Source organism: Rhinolophus sinicus, chromosome 2 (assembly GCF_057876585.1).
Source record: "Rhinolophus sinicus isolate RSI-liver-muscle chromosome 2, RSI-T2T, whole genome shotgun sequence".
Lineage (NCBI taxonomy): Eukaryota > Metazoa > Chordata > Mammalia > Chiroptera > Rhinolophidae > Rhinolophus > Rhinolophus sinicus.
The window spans coordinates 144481035-144506496 of NC_142502.1; the positions used below are offsets into that span (position 1 = coordinate 144481035).

The following is a 25462-nucleotide window of genomic DNA, read 5'->3' on the forward strand; positions in this document are numbered from 1 at the left end:
AGTGTAATCATTTTTGCGAACACCTTCATTCAACTCTTTGACCATGCCAGACCCAGCTTTTAACCCATTAATGATTTCCCACTGCACTTGGCATAAAATACAAAAATCTATCAGAGAGCCCCTAAGACCCTGCATGCCCAGCCCTAGACTGGTACCTCCCTAACCCCACACTTTCAATTCTCCCCTCACTTCCTCCAAGTCCACCCTCTTATTCTCTTTCCTGACAAGGTGTTTATTTCCTTCAAGATACAATTTAAAAATATACCCATATTTGTGTACTTGTTTGTTTAATGTTTGTTTTTGACTTAAAACTGTGCACTCCACAAAGGCAGCAACTATTCTGGTTTGCTCATCTTGTATACAAGTAGTGCCAACCACTTGCTGGATCCACAGTCGATGCTCAATAAGTATCTGTGAATTAGAGTATCAGTCTAAACCTTGACCCCACAAAGACAGGAGACAGATGTGGGGCCCTCTGTTGCTTTAGAAAAAAACCAGCACTTTATATTTGTATAATATTTGTCCTATCAAATCACTTCTCATCCACTTTCTCAACTATCCATTATGATAATAATTGTATAAGGTAGGTTGCATAAGATAGATATTATAATTCCCATTTGATAGATGAAATAAATGAGGCACAAAGAGAGTTGACTAAAATGTCAGAGTAAGGATTAAAGCCAAAATCTCTAACCCACCCATTAGTGCATCTAAACTAGTATATGTAAATGTTCAGTCTCTTGATCAAACTTGTAGTGGAGAGGGTAGCTTAATAGTTAAATGCTCAGACTCTAAGGACAGACTGTTAAGGTTCCAAATCCAGATCAAACACTTAAGTTGCTGTGCCCTTGGGAAACTTACTTAACTTCCCTGAGTTTCAGTCTCTTCATCTCTACAGTGGAAATAATACTATCTCATGAAGTTGTAGTGAGGTTTTGAAGATATTTATATATCTTCACTACAATATATATACAGAGATACCATATGCACAAGCGCTGACCATGGTACATGGGAAGCACTCAACCAAAAACAGTTATTTATGGAAGTCTTTCGAGAATAATAATTATGTTTCATACTCCTCTGTAACTCTAACAATTAGAGCAATGCCTTTCATAGTGATTTGTTTTGTTTTGCTGAGAAAAGCTTTATTGTTTCAATTTGGTCCACGGCATGGGCGAGGGCTCAAGGGTGGTTAGAAGGCTGCCTAGCGGTTGCAGGGAGAGGCTCAGGCAGAAGCCCAATGCCAGGGGGACACAGAGGGGCCCCTCAAAGGCCTCTGGGCTCCAAAGGCTCTCAGTCGAGCTTGAGGGTGAGCCTTTTGAAGAGATATACTCGTCAAGCCCGGCCTGGGGGCTGGCAAGCATCTGGAGGTTAGTCAGGTGGTCGCCCATCTTCTTGATGAGTTTCACCTTTTCATCCAGGAAGTGGTTCTCCCGGAAGTGACAGAGGTGTGGGTCTGTGCGGGCAGCACCCAGGGCCTGCAGATCCAAAAGGGCCTGGTTCAGGTTCTTCTCCATGACCATGGCGTCTTCCATGGCATCCTGAGTTTTGCCCCACTCATCTTGGGGAGGCTTCTGCAGGTCCTAGAAGAGGGCGTGGCCGTCACGCTGGTTTTGCATCTTCAAGAGACGCTCAGAGGCCTCATGCTTCTCCTTGGCCAACTTGTGGATGAAGTGGCCCAAGTCCTCCAGAGCCACATCGTCTCAGTGGAAATAGAAGCCCAGAGAGAGGTAGGTGTAGGCGGCCCGCAGATGCAGGTTGACCAGGCGGCTGACGGCAGCCTCCACCTGGGTGGAACAATTCTGATGAATTTGGGAGCTCGTGGTTGCTCAGTAAAAGAGTTAGGCTCAAACAACGGTGTTGGCTGGTCTCAGAGGCCAAGGGTGGCTGAGTTGTTTCCGAAGGTTGAGACTAGAAAAGAGGTTCGAGGGTGGTCGGAAGGTGGAAGAAGGGGCATCCCTGGGTTTGTTCCACCCAAACATGGTTGAAGCAAGAGACAGATCCAGGGGACTGCTGAGGGATCTCACAGTGATGTTTAATACAAATGTTTGACAAAACCTGGCAATACTGGGATTTCTGTTTTCTTGAATTTATCCGTATCTCTGAATACTGCTGCCTTTGAGGAGTGAAAAAAAAAAAGTGAAATATGTACCCTTGGTGTTACCATTCCCATGTGCATACCCTTTAAGACCTGAAAATGAGGAGCAGGCTTCTAGTTGCCTGTTCTGTGTTAGTTCTCTCATTTTAGTGTCCATTTTCCTGTCCTTCTTTGGAAGAGTGTAATTGATATAACTTGTCCTTTTAAACCCCTTTTATTCTGGGATGGGTTATATACTATAACCATGGCAGTTATTGTGATTTAACCTAACAAGTCTAATGGGCTAATGGGTTAATCTCCATCCTCATAGGAGAGGATAAAAAATTAAAGAGTAGGATGCAAAGTAGGCAGGTCGGTTCTCTTTATGATGTTTTCTAAAGAAGTTTATCAGAATGGAACAATTACATGCCATTTGAAAAATTCCTTTATGCAGGATAAAGTGATAATTTAAAATAAATCAACAAGAAAGAGGTAAAGGTCATGACATTTTATTTACTTTGCTTGGGTCCTTTTAAAAATGTGTTTTGTTGTAATATTTTTGTCTACTGCAGTTATGAATACAAATATATAGAAATAATGGCCCATAATGAAACTTGTGAAACACATGAGTGCAAATTTAATGGAGGTTTCCCTGGAAAAAGAACACAAATGACTAATGGGTTGCAATATGTTAGAACAGACTAAAATGTTTTTGTTTAACTACATATGGTGTTGCCTCTTTCTCGGTTTTTGTCATCATTTATTAACATTTATTACATAGTCACTTGAGGTTATGAATCTGCAGTAAACATTTGTTAAAAGTACAGTGAAAGCATTCTTACCTATTCTGTTTCTTTTGTAGAATTCAGTAAACTATTAACAGTATAGAACAGAACAGTCTCCATCTCAACGTTCAATAATCCAAAGTAATGAGGTCCAGCCTTCCAGTTTTAGTTGAAAAACTACAAATTATTAGCTTCAATAGTTTCTCTTGTACCTACAGTCCATTTTTTTTAGAAATGTTTGATTCTTTCCTTTTGTTTACAACTTTTCAAAGTAATGAGTTGGTTCTCTAGCATTCTCCAAACATGACCAGTGAGATTTTTTTTACTATATAATTTTAAACTTACTATTTATACAGTCTTAATGGTTTAATTCATTACATCTATAATTTCTATTGATAATGAAATTGTCCCCTCTTTGGTCAGTGGGAACCTCTTCATGTTTGCTCCTGAGTCATTCTGATATGACCCTATTAATCACTGAAAACTGCTTTCTGGTAGACTAAGATGGTCCGTGGCTCCTCATGTATATATTTCCTGCTTCAGACCTGGAATTAGCCATTTCTTCAAGAAGCTTGGTTCTTTTTGATAGAAAACTATATGTAGAAACTACAATCTAATTGCTAAAGATGTTCATTACTACTGAGCTAGTCATTATTTGTAGGCTTCTTCAGAAAGGTACTTTTACCAAAAATTCTAATTGATCCATTTGATGTATGTTGTATCTCATTCTATCACCTCACTTTGGAATGTCTTGTTTTCCCCAAGTTCCCAGTGACTCCTTTTATGGACTTGAACACTCATCTTTCCATCTGGTTTTTTTGGGAAGTACCCTCTTCTTCTCTAAAAATATTTAATTGTTAGAAATTCATCAATTTTGAGCTCCTTCTACAAGGAGACTGTGTAGCATAATTCTCAAGGAAGCAGCATTTGAAAGCAGGTTGCCTGGACTTTAATCCATAATGTGGGACGTTAACTTGATGCAGTGATGGCTTCCAAGCATCCTACCAGGCAAGCTCTCCTAGACAAGGTCATGGTGCAGTAAGGCTCGCAGATCAAATAAAGATGCTCGAATCACACAGTTTGTCAAATCACCTTAAAACATACAGCTAGCCATACTACTTGAATCCTGTGTTACACAAAGTTCTAATGTTCTCTCTCTCTCTTGCTGACATATCAATCTTCCCTGCTAATGGTACAATTACAAAGACCAAAGCCATGATTGAACAAGGGTGCTTAACAAGAAGTTACCTGAAGCAAACGTACACTTACTTTTTTGGAAAGAAGCTGGGACAAGCCGTTCTGGCCAAAAGCTATAGCTTGCCAATTAGTCGGCTGAGCAGCCATGGATTTTATCTGCATCGTTTGGATTGAGCACATGTGGAGCCAGAGTGGGACTGTAATGGGTGTCATCAGTGGGTGCCTGATTTTAGACATGATACTAAGGTATGATAAAGATATCATGGTTATAGTCAGAAAAAAATTTTTAAGAGATGTGGGTTTGAAACAAAGAAGGAGAACTTGATAGTATTATTTTAGCACTTGGGGTTAGTAGAGAGCAGTTGCCTTTTACTTCTGCTTCTTGGTTCTGTATTCACACTAGCAATTCAAAGTGGTGTACGGAGTGTGATCTTCAGAACTGGGCTCCCTGGGATTTCTCTAGTGCTCCATGGGGTTGAGGAGGCAGTGGGAGACAGGGAGTAGAAGTTAAGGGTACAGGGCTGTGGAAGACACCACCATGTTCACCACCACAATGAGTTGAAGGCCTTATGGGCAAACATGCCTATGCTTTGAAAAGTCAGGGTTGAACCACCTTAAATCACATTCCTAATTGCAGGACAAGTTTATGGCACCAAGGATAAACATTAAATCTATAACTATGATTTTCAATACGTTCTATCCAACTTAAAAACAAAGTGTTGTTTCTGTAAACATTGCTTCAGACAGTGTGGAAAACAGTATGGAAGTTCCTTAAAACATGAAGAGACGAGCAGTCATATGGTCCAGCAATTCCTTTTCTGGGTATTTATCCAAAGAATATGGAAACACTAATTTGTGAAGATATGTGTACCCCTGTGTTCATCACAGCATTATTTACATTATGGAAGCAACTTAAGAAAATGTGATATATATACTATATAATCACTCAGCTGTAAAAAAAGATGAAATGTTGCCTTTGAGACGACATGAATGGATCTTAAGGGTATTATGCTAAGTGAAATAAGTCGGACAAAAACGGTGTGATGTCACTCATATGTGGAATATAAAACAGAAAAGTAACAAACTAATAAACTCATAGATACAGAAAACAGAATGGTGGTTACCAGAAGGAAAATGGGGAAAAGGGAAGGCGAGTTGGGCAAAGGGGGTCAAATATATGGTAACAGAAGGAAATGAGATTTTTGGTGGTGAGCATGCAATAGAGCATAAAGATATTGAATTATAATGTTGTGCACCTGAAATTTATATATTATTAACTAATGTTACCTTAATAAATTTTAAAAAATTGGAAAATAAACATTGCTTCTTCTGATAATCCCAATGTATCTAGGCAAGATATTTCAAGTTAATATGACCATTGGTAGAAAATTTAAAATGTGAAACCTCTGATAATGTATACGATATGAAAATTTGAGAATAAGCTTTTTATTTATAAGATAATTTATAAAATATAATTTTAAAATATCCACAAAATTACCACTAATACAATTATTTTTAAATTTTGTGCTGCTTTTTAGTTACATAGATAATCCTTAAAGAATTATCATAAGATTTTTCTATTCTACATTCTGCTTTTTCATGTTTCTAAGTCTTCCTAATTATCATTTTAATACCTTATATTTTACTTTGTTGATACGCCATAACTTACTAAGGTATTCTAATGTTGGATCCTTAAGTTACTTTCACTTTTTAAAATATATCATAGTCAGTGCCACTGGGAAAAGCTGTATTAATGTTTGTTTTTGCTTTGCTTAAATATTTTCTTTGGGATAAATTTTTAGAAGTGAAAACACAATATCATGCATATCTCTGAAAGCCAATCTGATTTAAACATTCCCTACATGCTATCTTGTCTCTGTGGATCACTTTTTTCGTTTTTCCTTCCAAGGTTATCAGAAAAATCCGAGTGCTATCCAAAAGGAAGTTCTTTGCTGCTCCTTGTATCAATAATATAAACGCACGTTCTAGAATGGTCCTGTGACACAGCATTAAGCTACATCATCAGTGTACAATAGCTGACTGGTTTAGAAAAACAGACTAAAATGCAGCCTTGCAGTGGCATATGACTTTTACCTCAGTTAGATAAATCATTAACCCAGACACTCTGTGGTACAGGGGATTTAACTAACTTTGTAAACCAAGTCAGGAAGCAAAAGTAAGGAGCTGTGGCTGCCTTCCTTTCCGAAGGAAAAATGGATGAGAAATAATTTGGTGAGGGGTTCCAAGCAACATGTTGTTGGTGATCTCACCAAACATGTCTTCCCTGCCATCGCTAAGGGAAAAATATGCTTCAAGAAAGGATTTGAAATGACTGTAAAGAAAAGCCCAACCAAAATATCCCCCACCTCCCAATTAACGCATAGGAGACTTTTAGGGGAGTTGAATGAGCTGGTGTTGGTTTACCTACTATCAAACGTTGACCATATACCGGGGGTTGGCAAAAAAAATATACAAGTGGACACTGGTCAACGTTGCTCAAGCAGTAGTTCGCCGCAATCAGAAGTGTCTGGATGCTGATGGTAACCACTATGAGCACTTCCTGTAATTGCAGAAGTCAGATATGACTTGTATTCATCTTTTGTTATCAGTGTATATTGAGTATTACAATTGTAATGTTTTTTTCCTTTCTTAAAATGTGTATACATTTTTTTGTCATCCTCTGTAGTTTATCTGATTTCAGACTGTCCCAACAAGGACCAAAATACACCACCACCCTTACCTAAAGCAGTCACCTTGAGCTAACCTGGAAGAGTACAGAGTCTGTGCTTAATTTGTTAAGTGGTGGAGAGACCTACTCAATGTTTTTGAGGCAGTTTCACCCTAGCTTACTTCAGGTAGTTTAATTTGGCAGCCACAAATGGGATACTATAAACAGAAGGTATCTGACTTAATTGAAACCTTCGGTAACCGTTTCTGCTCTCCCACTTTTGGTTGAGTAAGCTCACATCACTACCTGGTTCATTTTATTCATCGCAGCTGCCCACAAACGCAGATATTGATGTAGAAATTGTTGTAGGTCAAGTGAGGGGAGAAGTGTCTTTTTCGTTTTGGGAAAAGACATTTAAAGTTCCCTTAACTCATTTTTCAACATTTGGTAGTAGGTAAACCAACAACAGCTCATTCAACTCCCCTAAAAGTTTCCCATGGGTTAATTGGGGTTTGGGGGTATTTCAGTTTAATATGGGCATCGGTTTCAGAGGTGTGCTCAGTTTATGAAAATTCGCTGAGATATATACTTATGTACATTTCAATAAAAAGTTAAACAACAACAAAGTAAAAACTACAAGGCAATATCACTTCACAGCTACCAGAATGGCTAAAATAAAAAAGCAGAAAATAACAAGTGTTGGTTAGGATGTATAGCTACTGGATTGCTCACATGTTACTAGTGGAAACTTACCTTAATACAATCCCTTCGGAAAGCTGGCATCATCTGTTAACAGTGAAAATATGTGTATCCCATGATCTGATAATTCCACTCATAAGTAGACATACCTGGCAGAAATTTGTCTGTATTGTTGCCAAAAGATATATATATATAAAATTTGTATGATACCATTTGTTCAATATATTTTAACAACTTTATTGAAATATCTTTGACATATAAAAATTGTATATATTTAATGTGTATGTTTTAATGTTTTGATATATTGTGATATCATTTCTAAATCATCAGATTGAGGAAAGAATAAATTTTGGTATATCAAAGATATGAACTTTATACAAATTATATATATATATATATATATATATATATATATATATATATATATTTGGTGGGATGTCCCTGAGAAGTTAAGTGAAATAAGTTATTTATAGACTGACCTCATTCTTGTAAGGATTAAAAAAAACAAAGACAAAACCCCTTTTATGTGCATCTATGTATGTAAGAGCAGGAAGAAAAGACTATAAGTAAACAGATCAAAATATGGTAGGCTAAAATTAAATGGGAAAGGAGGAGAGAGATGATTAGCTTTTTTTTAGTCAGCTCTGTATTGTCTGATTTGCTAAAACCAGCATTGTTACTAGCTAATTTCTTTTTTTTAACTTTGTTTATTTAAGTGTGTTTTTCCAGCACCCATCAGCTCCAAATCAAGTAGTTGTTTCAGTCTGGTTGTGGAGGGCGCAGCTCACATTGGCCCATGTGAGGATCGAACTGGCAACCCTATGGCTAAGATTACTGTGCTCTAACCAACTGAACTAACTGACTAATTTATTATTTTTGATTGAGATATAATTCACATACATTAAAATTCATCATTTTCAAGTATAAGTTCAGTAATTTTTAGTACCATATAGTGTCAAAATTGTGCAAGCCTCACCACTATCTAATTCCAGAACAATTTAAACACTCCCCTGGGCCCCTCCAACCAAAAATTCCCCTGTACCCACTCTCCATCACTCCCTATTCCTCCTGCCTCCCAGCCCCTGGCAACCACTAATCCACTTTCTGTCTCTATGGATTTACCTGTTCTGTACATTTCATATAAATGGAATCATATAATACATATGTGACTTTTCATGTCTGGCTTCTTTCACTTAGCATAATTTTTATGAGATTCAACCATGTTGTATCATGTATCAATAGTTCATTCATTTTTATGGCGGAATAAAGTTTTATTGTATGGATATAACACATCTATCCTTTTACCAGATGATAGTCATTTACATTGTTTTTACTTTGCGGATATTATGAATAATGCTGCTATAAACAATTGTGTACAAGTTTTTATGTGGACATATGGTTTCAGTTTTCTTAGGAGTGTAATTGCTAGGTCATACAGTAACTCCATGTTTAACTTTTTGAGAAACTGCCAGACTACTTCTTAAAGCAGCCACATCATTTGACACTCCCACTAGCAATGTATGAGGGTTCCAATTTCTCCACATCCTTTGTTCACTTGTTTTCACCATAGACCCCCTTACCCATGGTTTTGCCTTCGGTAGTTTCGGTTAGCCAGGGTCAACCAAGGTCTGAAATATTACATGGAAAATTCCAGAAATTAATAATTCATAAGTTTAAAATTGCATGCCATTCTGAGTAGCATGATGAAATCTCACGCCCTCCTGCTCATGGTGTCCAGAACATGAATTGTCCCTTTGTCCAGAGTACCCATGCTGTATATGCTACCTGGCTGTTAGTCACTTAGCAGCCATCTTGGTTATCAGATTGACTGTTGTGGTATCGAGGGCTTGTGTTCAAGTCACCCTTACCCTGAGAAGGTCAGAAGTAGCCTACCGCTACATACGATGCCTATGTCACTGACCTCACTTCATCTCATCACTTAGGTATTGTATCATCTCACGTCATCACAAGAAGAAGAGGGGTACGTACTATACAGTAAGATATTTTGAGAGAGAGACAACGTTCACATAACTTATTACATATTGCTATAATTGTTCTTTTTTATTATTAGTTATTGTTAATCTCTTACTGTGCCTAATTTATAAATTAAACTTTATCATAGGTAGGTACGTATGGGAAAAACCGTAGTGTGTATAGGATTCAGTACTATCCACGGTTTCAGACATCCCCTGGGAGACTTAGAATGTATTTCCTTCAGATGAGGGGGAGTGTATCTATCTTTTTTTATTATGTCCATTCTGGTGATTATGAAGTGTATCACGTGTGTTTTGATTTGATTCTCCCTAATGCTAATGATGTTGAACATCTTTTCATGGGCTTATCGGCTGTGTGTATAACTCCTTTGGCAAGATGTCTATTCGAATCCTTTGCTCATTTTTTTATTTGGTTATTTGACTTTTTATTTTTGAATTGTAAGAGTTCTTTATGTACTCTGTGTGGAGGTCCCTTGTGAAATATATGATTTGCAAATATTTTCTCCCATTTTGTGGGTTGTCTTTTTATTTTCTTGATAGTGTCCTTTGAAGCATAAAATATTTTAATTTTGATGAGTACAATTTACCTATTTTTTTCTTTGATTTCTTGTGCTTTTGATGTCATATTTAACAAATCATTGTCTAATCCTAGGTCATGAAAGTATACACTATGTTTTCTTCTAAGAGTTTTATAGTTTTATCTCTTAAATATAGTTCTTCGATACATTTTGAGTTAAGTTTTGTATATGGTGTGAAATATGAGTCTACTTTCATTCTTTTGCATGTGGATATCCAGTTTTCCCAGCTTCATTTGTTGAAAATCTATTGTTCCCCTTCCCCCCCATTGAATTGTTTTGGTAGCTTAGTTGAAAATTAATTGATCAGAAATGTATGGGTTTATTTCTGGACTCATATTTCTATTCCATTAATCTATATATTTAGACTTATGCCAGCACCACATGTCTTGACTACCATGTAGGTAATTTAAAAAAATAATAAACCAATTTAAACAATATATTTGATTGAATTTAGTCGTATAACATCAAATACTCATGAAAGCTCTCTCTGGGGATTTTATTCTGTTTTAAATTTTATTAATCCATGTATTTGTTTTCTGTTGCTGCTAAACAAATTACCACAAACTTAGTGACTTAATGCGAAAGAAATTTACTATGTTATATAGCTGTAGGTTGTAAGTCTGACATGGGTCTCATTAGGCTTAAATCAAAGGGTCAACAGGGCTAAATTATTTTCTGTAAGTTCAGGGGGAGAACCTGTTGCTTTGGACAGCTTTTAGAGGCTGCCCTTCCTTCTTCAAAGTCAGCAATATTGCTTCTCTGGCCATTCTGCAGGCACATTTCCCTCTGACTCTCTTCTGCTTCCCTCTTCCCCATTGAAGGAGCCTTGTAATTATATTGGGCCTTGTAATTACCTGGATACTCCAGGATAATCTTCTTTTAACGTTATTTGCCTAGCAACCTTAATTCCCCATTGCCATCTAAGCTAATATAGTCACAGGTTCTAGAGATTAGGATGTGGACATCTTTTCTCAGGGAGTAGGGAGAGGTGTTATTCTGCCTACCACATTCACCATCACAAATGTTGAATCAGAATACAAATTTTTCTTCAGTGTTATTGAGGTATAATTGACAAATAAAATTGTAAGATATTTAAGTGTACATCTTGTTGATGTGATATATGTGTACGTTATGAAAGGACTCCTCCCATGTAGCTAATGAACACATCCATCACCTCACATACTTATTTTTTTTTAAGTGAGGATATTTAGGTTGTACTCTCTTAGCAAATTTCAATTATACAATAGTGTTATCAACTCTAGTCACCATGTTATGCATTAGCTCCTCAGACCTTATTGATCCTATAGCTGAAAGTTTGTACTCTTTTACCAACCTTTTCCCATTTCCCCCGCCCCTCAGAACACAAATACTTTTTAATAGTTTTCATTGATGTTGGTTAAATGAGTTGCATTTAGCTCATCCACAAGTAAATAACAAGGCTGGGGAGAGGACACAGGTGTTTTAATTCCCAGTGTTATAATCCACTTGCCTCATTTTTCATTCAAGAAATGTTTATTGAGCATTTAGATGATGTGGCATATAACCTATGCTGCTTTAATAAAGGCATTTTAGGCTTAACCAACTTGTTAGGTTTTGAGTTCAAGAGCTGAAATTTAAAAATTTTAAATAATTTTCAAAGAAAATTTAAGGATGGCTGATTGTTTATAAAGAACAGACAGTACAAAGCTTACTAATCAAGTGAAGTCAAAAGTCATTCAATGACCAGGATGGTGCTATCCAGGCCGGAAACGCCAGAAAGGTTGGTAAGAAAGGAACAAAGGAAGGTGGAAGGCAGTCACTGTTAGGTTGCCATTAACATTGCAGGGCTGTTCACAAAACGGACTTGCGGCTTTTACAAGAAACATGTTTTCACATCTACACTAGATGCTTTGTTACTGAGGAAGAGGTTGAGAAAAAGGGAAATGTATCCATGCAAGAGCAATAAAGGAAGCTCCATATGTGGCCGAAACAAGGGAAAAAACAAGAACTATTACAGAGTGAGTTCTTTCATTTTCCAGTTATTCAACCACATAAACTCCAGGCATTGTGCTGTCAAGAACATGGTTCTGCACAAGGCACAGAACCCCAATGCAAGCCCCTCCCTGGCCAGGTCCTCCCTCACTTGGGTGCTGCCACGCAGAGAAAGGATGGGGCTGAGAAGGCTGAGCGCATCCGAGTCTGCCTCCTACTCTTCCACGACCCCACTAACAGTAACACCCCCTGCCCTAGCCTCTTTAGTTCTCTGTGTCTCCACCCCCTGTCTTCTTCCCACAGGGCTTGGCTGTTCCCATCCTTCCATCACCTTCCCCTCCCCAACCACTAGGATAATCCTCAAACCATAATAACCCCAAACGGTCCATTTCCCAGGCTGAGTTTGTCAAATAACCATATTGGGGTGAGGCAGGAGTGGTATGCAGGACTGGGAGAAGCGAGGAGGGGAGGTGTACAGGGAAAAGTGGGAAGCAGGAGCAAGGACCCTCCAGCTCCTGTTCTCTTAAGAGGGCAGTGTAGTGAAGTGGTTAAAATCCTGGTGTCTGAAGGTCCAGATTGCCTGGGTTCAAGCCACTTGCGACCTAAACCACCTCAGACACGTCCTTGAACCTCGCTGTATCTGTTTCCTCATCTATAACGTTGGAGGAATAATTCTTTCATAAGTTGTATTCATAATATTGGTAAATCACTCAGAGCAGTATCTTGCACACAATAAATGTTCTATGTTAGCTGAAAGCATGATTTGGGGAAGCCCCTGCCACAGCAGGTGACATCAAGGTAGACCTGCTCAGTTTTCTCAGTTCTCCTCTGTAGCTCTCTCTATTCCTGGTGGCCCTTGGGTGGCTCTTGGACAAAACCCAACATACTCAATGTTTCAAGACTAAAAAGACCTTCTAAGGTCAACAGTCTAAATTCACATTAAGGAGAAAAAGGAAGTTTGCATCAAAGGGACAAATCTGCAAAGGCTTCCAGGGTCCCATTGTAGATAACCTCTGAGGTTATTATGCAGAGTGGTTTCTTTCCTCTTTTTCTCAACTTCCTGCTTCTAGACTTGGCCCAGAGGCCCACCTCTGCCTAACAACACCCATTTCAGAGTCTTTCCAACGAGATAAATCTCTTGGCAGCCCTCCTAGAATGTGCATGCAGCTCATTTAAAAATAGAATCCTTTTTTCCTTTGGTCCTTCTACATTTAGTATATAGTGTACTGAGTGGAAAGATAGCATAGTCCTTCCTCCCATTTTCTTCCTTTCTCTCCGCCCTTCCCCTTTTCTTCCCTTTTTATTTTCTTTGCTCTTTGTTTCCCTGAGGCTCAGAATGGAGCTGATATTGTCCTGGATTTGACATTGTTCTGAAGCAGGAACAAGAGGTTCCTAACTCTAGGAAATAGTAGTTTCTTCTCCGAAGTTGGTGCTTGGCTGAAAAGGGAGAGAGAGGAGGCTCTTGGGTAAAGAACCAGAGCTCGTAACAGAAGCAACTAACTCCAGGAAAGAGACATTCCCTGAACTGATTAGTTCATTTCTGGAGCAATCACTCTTCAGCTCCTCAGGAGTGGCCAGACTTCATTTGTCTAAACTCTTGAATAAAATGCTTGATGCTGGACCCACGCCTTTTCCTGGTCTTCAATCCAGTGTCTTTTATGTCTCTGTTTCAGGCTATAGCTAACATCAACTGTCTTTATCATTTAAACAAATTGCCTGCTGATCTTGGATCTACCTACATATGATTTATTTTGTTGGTTTATTTCCTCAGTTATGGATGGAGGTGTTCCATGTTCAGGAAGCCCAAGAATGAATGAGATTAGCTTGATCTCTGTAGCAACCTCTCTCTAAAAATGAATCTTTTCAGAGTTATTCTCAGGGACCAGGACCAGGGTGGGAATTTGCTCTTAATTTACAAATACCCCATTTATCTCAGTCGTGGTTAGACTGTGAAAAATATTTCAGAGGAAACAAAATACTTTCAGTTTTTAACCTCAGTTTATTTTGTGTAGGTAGATGTGAGTAGCACCTTTTTAAAAAGGTTAGCTGTGTGATTCAAACAAAAAAAAATCAGGTTGTCATTTAAGTTCTTTATTTTGTAAATTAGTCTCTGAATGTCATTGGTTTGTTTTGAAAACTGAATTGTTTTTATTTTTATTTTTCCCCCCACCAATTCAGATAGCAATGTTGTGACTTGGCCTCTTCATTCTGTAGAAGAGAAAAAATAATTTTTCTTCTACTCGTCTGCATTCTTGGCTGAGACTTTATGATAAAAAACATTAGCAAGAGAAAAACAAACAGAAGTTGATTAACATGTATACCTCATATATACAAGGGAGATACAAGGAAAAAATGCGTAGCTCCCCAGGTGCTTTATAATTCAGGATTAAATACCATCTTAATAGAGAAAAGTGATGTAGGACTCCTAAGGAAGGGTAAATGATCTTTAGAAAAGACGAATGGGCCCTTAGAACAGATGTGAAGTATGATAGTTTGTGATTGCATTTGCCTAGATGTGGCGTCCACTTCTAATCTCCTCTCCTGTGATAAGAGTCCATCTTCCTTGGTTGATGAGATACCTAAGGAGGGGATTTATGGGAGTAGAGTTCTTTTTGGAGGAACTGTCATCAGGCAGATAAGGAGAGTTCAGAGAAAGCCTCTCTCTGAATTTTCTATTTTTCAAGTGCCTTTAGTTCAAAATAATCAATATACCAAAGCAGCATATTTGGGGTGGCATATTCTACTACCCTTCAATCCTTTAGAGTCAATGGCCTGGAGTTTCTTAGGTTGCTCATTTAAAACAATCCAAGGGAGTTATTAGATTCTTTGCATGATTACTCCAGTATTATTTAGATCAAGGAAAAATAAATTTCTAAGTTTTCTAAGTGTAAAGGAGAAACTCAAGTTAGAAGAACAATTCCCATCTTCCCACGAATGACTTTTGTATCTGACTCTCTTCATTTTAGTAAAGTTAAACAATCAGAAGAGAATGTCTACCAGCTCGACACTATACCCCCTCTCAGTTTTCTCCCTCAATCGTTGCTCCTTCCAGGTTCTTCCTCCTCTCCCAGACCTCTTAACCTTGGGGTGCCCCAGGGGAATGAATGCAGATAGTAGCCCTGTTATCTCATTTAACCTTTTGACTTTATGTTCCATTCACTCCTGTGTTTGGGAGTGAAGAAGCAAGATGTCTGGGGAGGGGGGGATTGCTCAGAATGAGTCATGAAGATGTACGTCTGTGGTATGCAGCTTGTCTTGAGCTAAAGGCAACTTTAGCTGTGGGCTCAAGATAATCTTCTGCCCCTTCCTTAAATACCTAGAAGAACTTGAATTAGGGGACTTGCCCATAATAATAGATGATCAGAGATAACCTCTTTTGTCCTGCGTATAGGGGAAGACAAACTTCTATTTTCTAAGCATCTGCTCTTTTTATGCTGCAATGACCCTTTGAAACCCCCAAGGCTCTTACCTCATCCTAGCTCAGGATGTTTTATAGACACATTTCCTTTCTGTATCTGAACTTCTTGTGTATGCAGGGTCTCTGACTCTCATGTATGTGGGATTCTGTACATATGTTGGTATTAAATTTGGTTATTTTCTAATCTATCTCATGTCTATTTGATTACTAGACAAGCAAAAAGAACCTGGAGGGAAAAGGACAGTTTGTTTCTCCCCATCTCCAACTCTCAAGTGGTTCCCTTAAACAAATAACATAAAAGCATCTATAAATAGAGAAGTATAGAGCAAATATGGCAAAATGTTAACAATTCTTGAATGGAGGCATATGCACTAAAGATATGTACAATTCTGTAGGTTTGTAAAGGTACATGTTAATAGAATGGAAATAAGTCTGACAACTCCCAAATTATGTTTTCCTGCCCAGACCTCTTTCCTGAACTCCAGACTCACATATCCAACTGCTCACTGACTTCCCCATTTGGATGTCAAAGTAATAAACCCCAAACCAAACCCCTGATCTGCCCTCCTCCCCACAAGCCTGCTCTATCAGCAGTTTCCCCACCGCAGTTGATGACAAGTCCATTTTTCGTAGTTGTTCAGGCCAAAAGCTTTGGAGGCACTTTGACTCTGTCTCCCGTACCACATTCCATCCTTTAGGGAGTCCTGTTGGTTCTGCCTGCAGAGCACAGACTTTGATCCCTTTTTACTGCTGCCACTGTACACCCTGATCTAAATCCCTCCAGCTCTATCTTGGATCATTGCAGGAGTCTTCCAGTTGGTCTCCCTGTTTCTGCTTGTCCCCTCAGTCTATTCTCAACAGAGAAGCTAATGAGACCCTTTTAAGATGAAGTCAAATTGTGTTCCTTCCCTGCTCAAAAGCAGGGTCTCATCCCGAGTAAACAAAAAGAGAGTGGAAGCTGAAATTCTTCAGTAGCCCCAGGCTCTACCTGGTCTTCTTCCACTTCCCTCCTGGCTCATTGTACTCCAGCCACTCTGGCCTCCTTGCTATTTCTGGGATAAGCCACGATGTTCAAGCCTTCTTGGAATTCTCTACTGGCTGTTGCCTCTTCCTGGAAGACTCCTCCCCCAACATTTGCATTTTTTGCAAGACTGCTTAGTTACGTCTCAAGAAAGCCTACCCTGATGGTTGCGTCCTGCTTCTCCACCACACACGATCCATCTAACTTTGCTCTTGTTTCCCTGTACCCTGCACCACCTTCTAACATGCTACCTAATTTACTTACATATTCTATTAGTCATCTGTCTCTCCCACTTGAATGTCAGCTCGATGAGGATAGGAATGTTTTGTTTGCTGTTACATGCCGTGTCTAGAACAGTGCCTGACCCAATGTGGGGCCTGGCATGCAATAAATATTTGGGGAATGGATTGAATGAATACTCACACATTGGTTGTATTTCTTGAGCAAAGAAGCTATAATTTGAACTTTAAAATGCCACAAATTAAACTTAAGTCAAAACTCTTTTAAACCCAGAATCCTAAGCGACATTTTTTTCTTTCATTCCAGTTTGTTCTTCATTTTCTTACTAAGGTGGTACTAAGCTGTCTATAAATGGCCTTTTCTATGAATTATTTCATTGCTCTTTTTATTCCGCACGTTGTAATTCTTTGAATTCTTTCAATTCAGCTGTTTCATTGCTTTCACTTAGTACTTCCCTTAAAATGAAATGACATTACTCAGCACGTGAGAATCAGTAGGTCTCAGAGTCAGCAAAAGAATAACTTCCATTTGAACTGGCAGAATTTAAATGTGTCCCATGGGATATGAAGATGCACCATTGATAGCCATTCTCCCTAAAACTCACCCCCACAATCCTCTATATTCGATTACACTCCAGGTTCTTCCTAAATGTTATTAGTCCCTTGGATGAGACTGAAAATTTTTTTTATCACAATAGTTTTCTCCCAACCTTTCTTGGCTGATTCCTTATGTAGCAGAAGCAGAATTATCATTATGGTCCCAGGAAGAACAATTTGTGTCATGCAACACCATTCTTTTCTGTAGTAATTCTACTAAAAATAGTCCCTTTTAGAAGGTGGCTCCATTTTTTTTCCAGCTTGACCATATTTATAGACATGTTAATGCCTTTCTTAGTTTCTCAAACTAAATCTCATAGTTTTAAATGGATGAAAACCCAGTGGTTACTGAGTCGAATAAATTCATCTTATCTTCTCTATTCCACCTCTTCTCTATTGGGACATGAAAATTGGTGACTTGAGAGAGAAAAGACAGTTAATATAAGGCACTGAAAGGAGATGAATTGTACAAAAGTAAGTTGAACAGAGGTTTTATAAACGGTCTGGTGCTTGAAAGAGAGAATGATAAAGTTAATGTGGCAAAATCTTAACAATTGGTGAATCTGTACAAAGGATACCTGGAAGTTCTTTGCACAAAGAACTTTTCATTAAGTTTGAAATTGTTTCACAATAGTTAAGAAAAGGTTGGATCCCCCTCCGGGCTCAATACTAAGTATTAGTAAATAAGAAATCAACAAGTGTTAAGCATTTAATAGTTGCTGGAGACACATAAAGATAAATAACATGTGGCTCTTGTCTGCATATTGTTCACAGTCTGGAAGGGGAGAGAGACATGTAAATAAATTTCACAGGATTATAAAGTGGGGCATTTCTGTCTCAGCTTGAGGTATCATTGAATACGTATCAGTGTAACAAAGTAAGTTGAAGATAATCATCCCTTTCTCCCATGCAGAATTTACACAGGGAATGAAAGATAGCTTGTTTTACAATTCTTAGGCTCCTTGGTCTGATAAGTCTGTATTTTCTACCCAACTCCAACCCCCAAGAGAAGAGAGCTGAAACTTGACCTTAATCCCGTGCTTCAGGGGTACTCCAAGGGGATACCTTGGAGAGCTTTCAAATGTGTTTCTTCAGAGAGAATAAACAGAGAACAAAACATAAAATGGCAGACTGAACATCATCATTAAATGTAAATGGGCTAAATACACCAATTGAAACACAAAATGTGGGGGAGTGGGTAAAATACTCGATCCAACTATATGCTGTCTACAAGGAATTCACTTCAAATATAGGTGGGTTAAAATGTGTTTCTTCCAGTTGACGGATGCAGAGCTCAAACCTGAGAAATTTCAAACATACCACAGAACAGGGTTTGATTCCCATCCTGGATAATCCAGTGAGAGAGAGGGGTGCTGCTTTGGTGGTGGAGCCAGGAGACTGGGATTTGCCCATCGGAATTGCCCTGCACTCCCTGTTATCTGTCCAGTGGGACTGATTGCCTAGAATGGAAAGAGGCTGGAGGGGGGCCCAGAGACCACTGGGCTGAGAATGGAGGCAGAAGTGACTCTCCAGAGAAGCCGCACATTCTCCTGTGCAGGAAAATGGTGAGGAAAGGGCCCATTCACCTTTTCCCCAGACCCTGCCATGACCGTAGTAGGGGAGGAAATGAACAAGGAGAGGGTGTTGTGGGGTTTCAGCCCGTAGCAATTTATATGAATGGCATCCTATAACTGGCACATGATAACTTCGTAAAGAGACAGAAATAAAAAATTATTGTTTTTTCTTATATTTCCAGAACAAATAACAGCAGTAGATTGCCTCTAGTTGTATTGATGATCCAGTGGATTCCAAAACAACTACACATGCAAACTGACTCTAATAAACTTGGCAATATAAGAGGTCCCATTATCCAGCACTGCTAAAAGTATACAACTTTTATATAAACTGAGAAAATACAAGTTTATAATTCAGATTAGATAATGTTAACAAATGTGCGATAGTTTTCTTTTATTTTCATGGCTTTGGAGGCAGGCTAACTTGGATACAAATGACAGTTTTGACATTTTCTACTTCATTTTCCAAACCTACTGAGTTTTTTATTTTTACGTTTAACTTCCAGGGCCATTCTATGAATGCTGTTTGCTTTTTCTCCTAGTAGCATCCTGTTGCTTTTTCGTGGTTGCTGATTGTCTTCTCCCTGGTTTCCTGTGTCCTATAAGTTTCTTTTTTTCTGTTTGCTTGTCCTGGTCCTCAACTTTGATATTAGAAGCTTCTTTCTGATGTCTTAACCTTCAGGTGTCTGCTCTTATTTGATTAGGTTGTCTTTTTGTTGTTGAGTTCTAAGAGGTTTTTTTTTTTTTAATACTCATTTCTTTTTTATTTCTTTTTTTATTTTTTAAGATTTTATTGGGGAAGGGGAACAGGACTTTATTGGGGAACAGTGTGTACTTCCAGGACTTTTTTCCAAGTCAAGTTGTCCTTTCAATGTTAGCTGTGGAGGGTGCCATTCAGCTTCAAGTTGTTGTCCTTTCAGTCTTAGTTGTGGAGGGTGCAGCTCAGCTCCAGGTCCAGTTGCCGTTGTTAGTTGCAGGGGGCGCAGCCCACCATCCCTTGTGGGAGTTGAACCGGCAACCTTGTGGTTGAGAGGACGCACTCCAACCAACTGAGCCATCTGAGAACTCAATGGCAGCTCAGCTCAAGGCCCCGTGTTCAAATTTAGTTGCAGGGGGCGGAGCCCACCATCCCTTGTGGGACTCGAGGAATTGAACTGGCAACCTTGTGGTTGAGAGCCCACTGGCCCATGTGGGAATCGAACCGGCAGCCTTTGGAGTTAGGAGCATGGAGCTCTAACTGCCTGAGCCACCCGGCCGGCCCTAAGAGGTTTTAAAAATATTCTAGATACTAGATCCTTATCAGATATCTGATTTACAAATATTTTCTCCCATTCTGTAGGTTGCCTTTTCACTTTCTTGACAGTGTTCTTTCATACACAAAAGTTTTCCATTTTGACATAGTCCAATTTATCTATTTTTTCTTTTGTAGCTTTCGTTTTTGTTTTCATATCTAAGAAACCATTGCCTAATCCAAGGTCATGCAGATTTTCCTGTTTTCTTCTAAGTGTTTTATACTTTTAGCAGTTACGTTTAGGTGTTTGATCCGTTTCAAGTGAATTTTTGTGTGTGGTGTGGGGTAGGTCTAACTGTTTTCTTTTATATGTGGACATCCCATTGTCCCAGCACCATTCATTGAAGAGATTATTCTTTCTCTCATTGAATGGTCTTGGCACTTTTGTTGAAAATCAATTGACCATAAATGTCTGGATTTATTTCTGGACCTCACATCTACTCCATTGACATATATGTCTATTTGTATCCAGTACCACACTTTCTTGATTATTGTAGCTTTGGAGAAAGTTTTGGAATCAGGACCTGTTGAGTCCTCCAAATTTTTGTTTCCTTTTTCAAGATTGTTTTGGCAATTCTATGTGAATTTTAGGCTAAGCTTTTCCATTTCTGCAAAAAAAGGCTGTTGAGATTTCGGTAAGGATTGCATTGAGTCTGCAGATTGCTTTGTGTAGAATTACCATCTTAACAATATTAAATTTTCTAATCCATAGATGTAGGATGTCTTTCTATTTATTTAAGTCTTCTTTCATTTCTTTCGGCAATATTTTCAGTTTTCAGTTTACAAGCCTTGCACTTCCTTGGTTAAATTTATTCCTAAGTATTTTATTCCTTCTGATCCTATTGTAAATGGAATTGTTTTCTTAACTTTATTTTTGGATCATTCATTGATAGCATATGGAAATACAGCTAATTTTTGTGCGTTGATCTTGTATCCTTTAACTTTGCTGAACTTATTAGCTCTAATAGTTTTGTGTGTATGTATGTATGGCTTCTGTAGGATTTTCTATATATAAGGTCATGTCATCTGCAAATAGAGAGATTTTTACCTCTGCCTTTCCAACTTGAATGCCATATATTTCTTTTTCTTACCTAATTACTCCGGCTAGAACTTCAAGTACAATAGTGACTAGAACTGGTGAAAGTGGGCATTTCGTTTTGTTTCCAATCTTACAATGCTCTCATTTGAAAGAGAGTGTGGGGAAACTGAAAATCTGACTTGAAGCTTTGGGTACATCTCTGTAGTTGATCTGGCTGGGCCAGTTAGTTGGGAGACCTTCAATGTCATTACCTTTAGGTTTCTCTGTTCTGCTAAATTCCTTGCCCCCTACTTTCCAGCTTTCAAAATTATGTTGCTGTTGTCTCTTCACCCATTCTCCTGTCCTTGTGGGTTTATGCCTTAAAAAAAAAAAAAAAAAAAAATCCTCTGCATTGTATTACTGTTGTTTTAAGAGGCAAAAGTATTTACCCTCTTTCCCTGAGACTCCAAGACTGAAAGTAATATTTTGTGCCATGTGTTTTTGGTCATTTGTAACTTAAGCACTCAAGGCTAATTCAGTTCCATGGAAAAAAAATATGCTTTTCACTTCTCAGTAGACTTTCAGAGTTTGGAATGGCTTGACCTTTCTCTTAAAACCATTTAATATGCCAGAGACACCACTGCCATGACCTCCTGGCCCTGTCAGGTGTTGTAGCGGGCTGTGCCGTAGGAACACCCGGGTTATTCAGCAGTGTGGAAGGTGTCAGTCACCAGTTAATGGCAGCTTCCAGTGAGGTTTCCAGCCTCGTTCACTGTTCTTGTGCTGTTTTTGCTGATCTGCACCACAAAAACGATTTGTGAATTGGCCTTATATCACATCAGGAAGAAGTGTTTCTAGTACTCTAGGTTATCAGACAGCTGTGGCACCACGAAGCCACTAAAGGGTCTTCAGCAGAGCCTTAGTTAGATATCTGTCTTCTGCTTGGGTCTGGAAGTCACTGGTTTCACTGGTTTTAGGGCACAGCCTCTGAACCCTGACTGCACGTGAGAACTGTCTTTAAAATAAACTTACATTTTTAAAGAACTTTTTAAAGAATAAGCTTGTCTTCAGTCCTCACTCCAGACCAACTAATTCAGAGTATCTGGGGATGGAGTGCAGACAGTGGTATTTTTTTAAGCACCCTGGTGATTGTAAAGTGCACCAGGCTTAGGAGCCCTGACTTAAGGGGCCCGTTGGAGGCCAGTCCTCAGCTGGAGCTTCTGGAGCTTCTCCAGAGCTTGTTAAGGTAACTCCTCTTCTAGGTAGGGCCAAGCTAGAGGAACCCAGGCTGCCTCACTTTTACTCTGAGAGCCTGGAAATGAAGCAACAAAATCTTTTCATATTTTTCCTCTGAGGAAGTTGTTTGACATGCATGCTTTTTAAAGGACTTATCCCTTGGGTGTGGCAAGGAATGCGGAGGAATTATACAAAGTTCTGGCTTCACACATACTTGAGCAGGTGATCTAACATCTCTTAGCCTCTGTTTCCTCATGCACTTTTTTTTGAAAAGAGGATAAAAATCTCACAGTGATCAATAAATAACAGCTCTTCTATTGTTTAAATAATAAAATTAAAGGCAAAATAAGAACTGAAAAATGGTACTACCGAGGTCAAAGATGCTACTTAAAGCTGTTCTGGGCAGAATGTGTCTGGTTAGCTCGGCGTCTGGCAGGAATGTGGCAAGATTGACGTCGCATAACAGGGCTGTGCAAAATGTAATGTTCCTGCCAATCACCTGGGAATGGTGTCAGGATGCACATTCAGAGTCAGTAGGCCTGGGGTAGGGCTAAGAGTCTGCATTTCTAGCAAGTTCCAGGGGATGCTGATGCTGTTGGTCCAGGGACCATACATTAAAGAGCAAAGTAGAGGACATGCCATAGTGTTAGCCACACTGTCTACTGAAACTGACGATGCTTTTCCATGGTCCTCCATTCAGGACTTTTGTGAGGGGTGGGGAGAGGAAGGTATTGATTAGATCTATGGTGGGCCTCTAGCCCAAGAACTCATCCACAGCCTGGGCTTCAAAATATAAGATGATAGAGGTCACCCAGACTAGGAATCTGCACCAAAGCACAGGCCAGGCCCCAGAGGCAGCACCTGTAGCTCCCAAGCGGCCAGATAGGCTCTAGAGTTTCGTTCCATGTGTATCTAAAACACCCCTTCCCCTTTCCTTCACATAGTCTGGATATATTCCCTCATTCACTCATTCATTCATTCAACAAATATGTATTGTGTGCCTACTCCAGGCAGAGTTCTGGGCTCTAAGATACACCAGATAGCAAAATAAGGCCCCTGTTCTCACGGAGTTTGCATTCTGGTGGAAGACTTCTTGCAACCAAATAGATGAGCGAAACGCAAAAGGCATCCCACAGGAGGGCCTTCTGGGTCACTCTGCCATGTTCTGTTAAACACTTGGAATGTGTTTAACTACGTTAAGGGAGCTTGTTATGGAAGAGACTACATAAGCGAAAGTGTAAAAACATTTCAGAAGGAACAGACAAAATAAGGTATGATGGAATCTTAACTGCTGTTAATGTGTGAATTCCATATGCATTCAGGTAACAACAAAAGTGGGAGGTGTATGGAGGTACTCTTTAACCATTGAGAATTGTACGTCAGAGGGCATTTGTCTTTAAACAACCTGATCTGAACATGGTTTGGGATAAAGTATTGGCCCCCACTTTTACGCAGCACATTTTTAATGCACTATAGTAGAATACAAAAGAAAGACAATGACTTATGTTGAATGTGTGAACTTGTGAGAAAAACTGTGAGTCTTTTTCTATAGCATTTAGTAGCCAAACAATAAAACTATGCATATATAAAACCTACAGCATTCTTAGGAGTGTTTTATAAAATAATAGTTAATGCATAAAATGGAGCAATTAGCAACATTTGGAATTCTGATGCTCCACACCTGTCCTTGTTTTCTACATAAGAAAGCAATAAAGCATAGTGGTTAAGAACACAGGTTTTAGAGTCAAATATACTTGGGTTCCAATCCCAGCTCTGCATTTTGGTAGACATGTGACCTCAAGAAAGTTACTTAGCCTCTCTGAGCCTCGGTTTCCTCGTCTGTAAAACTGGAATAGTAATTATACCACCCTCACAGGATTGTTATAGGGGCTCAATAAAACAATCTATGTATAGTTCAACGTTGACTGACTTTTATGAATCGTTGTCTCATAAAAACAGACTCCCAGCCCCTTCCCTTCACAGTGACCCTGCATTACTGCAAAGCAACAGAGGGGTGCTTTGCTAGTGCTGGTCATGGCAGTCTCCTCATCGTCTTGTCCAGATCGGGTCCCGCTTGTGCACTTGCTGCTGTCTGTAGCTTCACGGTGATGCTCTGGATTCCCACCCCCAACCTGTGGTCTCCGGGTGCTCCCAACATTTCCAGTCCTGAGCCCAAGAACAGTGCTGAGGCTAACAGAAGTGGGAGGAGGGGCTGCCTCCTCCTCCTTCCCTGGATGGACAGGTCTCTCAAAGCCCCTCTTGAATAGTTCCATCAACGTCTGCCTCTAGTTCCATCTTCCCGAGTGAGCTCAAACGCAGTCCAAGGAGAGAGGTTGAGGCTGGAAGTCCTTCTGGCTCCTTCCATTCTCCAGTGTCTCCACCTCAGCCTCCGCCCCGCCCCAGACTTCCTCTCCACATTCCCTGTTTCAAAATAAGAGCCGCTTAGGGTGAATACCAGGATGTTGGGTCAGCGTGGAAGCAGGGTGTGGTACGCTGGCAGCAACCAGACAATAAGTGCCCTGTTTTACACACAAGTGTTTGGATGTTGATTATACTTCGTCCCACAGATGACAACTCCCTTTTCCAACTTTCAATTTAATCAACTAGTGTAGAGTACAATTTTGTACATGATGTACTCTACTAGAGACAGACACTCAATTTTTATTACCGACAGAAAAAATCAATTCCACAGACATCGTGTCAAATATTTATTAATAGGACTTTGTACAAGGCAAAGAAATGGGCTGTTGCTTCCACCTTGCTTTCCCAGTGGATGAGAGAGACAATATTAATGTTTCCACTTTTAATGATCTGAATGATTTTGGAAGCTAATCAACTGAATCCAAGGTTGGGACTCTGAGCAAAAAGAATAGAGAGCACCAGCTCCTTATTTTGTCTGAATGAGCTCAGTGAGTTCCTGTGGAATTGATTTGCCTCAGCAATTGAATTTCAGGATTGGTTGGCCACAGTGCAGTCCTGCAGGACACCTGGAAACACATTCGACCAAATTCCAAGGAACAGTGGGTGGGTCCATGGATATCACATTGATGTCACACCCTTTACCCCAGAGAAGAAGGTTTTTTTCTGAATGAAGTATTA

At 39.3% G+C, this 25462-nt stretch overlaps 1 pseudogene; it reads right to left on the minus strand.

The window, feature by feature from the left end:
• Positions 1–886: 886 nt before the first annotated feature.
• On the minus strand, positions 887–24636 carry LOC141571777 (ferritin heavy chain pseudogene; annotated as a pseudogene).
• Positions 24637–25462: the final 826 nt, after the last annotated feature.